This window comes from Nematolebias whitei, chromosome 18 (genome assembly GCF_014905685.2).
Source record: "Nematolebias whitei isolate Nwh7 chromosome 18, NemWhi1, whole genome shotgun sequence".
Taxonomy (NCBI): domain Eukaryota; kingdom Metazoa; phylum Chordata; class Actinopteri; order Cyprinodontiformes; family Rivulidae; genus Nematolebias; species Nematolebias whitei.
In genome coordinates, this window is record NC_056515.1 from 2,600,379 (window position 1) to 2,601,047 (window position 669).

Sequence of the window (669 nt, forward strand, 5' to 3'; positions counted from 1 at the left end):
TATATAAACATATGATATATGTAAATATCATATGGCCCAACCCTGAATTCAATAGCTTTATAGTAAAATGATGTAGATGAATTTTGTAGTCTTAAGGCTGTATGGACTCAATTTTTTTTTGGCATGACATGACAGATCCACCGCTGGACACATCAGAACACACTGGTGTACTGGCTGAACCATCAACATCTGTACCCACATCTGTTTACACCAGTGAAACATTTTTATGCATACCAGCATCATCTGTCCCCTGTGAGCCGTGTGGAGAGGATGTGAGCAAAAAAAGAAACGGGCTAAAACCTCATGTTCCTCAGTAAATCTTTGATGGTTCCCAGTGTTTGCACTGTTTCCACAGGGACTCTGGATTTCTCCTTGTCATTACTTATTTCTAACAATTTGCTGTTTCTTTTCTTTTTATTTACAATTTCTGCTTTGCTTTTGTCAAATGTAAACTAGTTTTTTTATTTTGCTTATTTTAATTGAATGAATAAATGAATAAATAAAATAAAATATTATGTTCCTTTTTTTTCTTAAATTTTTTATAAAGATAAAAAATAAATAAAAAAACAAAACTACATTTCTAACAATGATGAAGACCCTGACTGTCCTGGTAACACAAGCACACCAGTACCATGCCAAACTGGATTAGAAATATAATAACACACACCA